Raw genomic sequence first — 774 nt, 5'->3', positions numbered from 1 at the left:
GACTTGCTTTTTAATCCATTTCATGATCATTTCCTGTTAAGTGTTCCATGTGTACTTAAAAAATATTTTTAAGTACTTGGTACAGATTTCTATTATATCAAACTGTTTACTGTGTTGTTCAAATTTCTGTATCTTTATTAAATATTTTTTGTTGAATATGACAATTATGACAGTATAATAAATTTTTTACTATTAGAACTCTGGTTCTATCAATTTTTGCTTTATAGGTTTAAGATATTTTGTTAGAAGCATATGAGTTTAGAGTTGCTAATATTCCTGGTAATTTCACTATTTTATCATTATTATCATTCCTGACCTAGAGCCTATTCTGATAACATATCTGTGTCACTTTTGTTTAGGTTAACATTCACTTGGTATATCTTTTTCCATACATTAAGCCATTCTATCCTTTTATACTTTAGTTGTAAGTTAGAATATTTTTAATTTAATCTGATCTTCCTGGCCTTTAATGAGTATGCTTAATCTATTTTTCTTTATTATATTATTGATATACTTGAACTTTGTCTTTTAAATTTCTATCTGTCCCATTTTTAATGTTTCTTGACTTTGGGGTAGATTTAATTTGTTCATTTTTGTTTGTTACTTTGTACTGGAACCTATCTTCTGTATTGCTTCTGAGGCTCTTTACCCACCTCTTATTTCAGCTCCTACTGCAGTGACCATTTCTATGTGCTATCCAAGAGCTTCACATAGGTGCAACCCATGTGGCCTTGATGGCATATCTTTCACATTTCCTGCCCTTTAGCTTCTGGG

This window comes from Canis aureus, chromosome 17, assembly GCF_053574225.1.
Source record: "Canis aureus isolate CA01 chromosome 17, VMU_Caureus_v.1.0, whole genome shotgun sequence".
In the NCBI taxonomy this organism is placed as follows: domain Eukaryota; kingdom Metazoa; phylum Chordata; class Mammalia; order Carnivora; family Canidae; genus Canis; species Canis aureus.
This window is presented reverse-complemented; position numbering follows the sequence as displayed.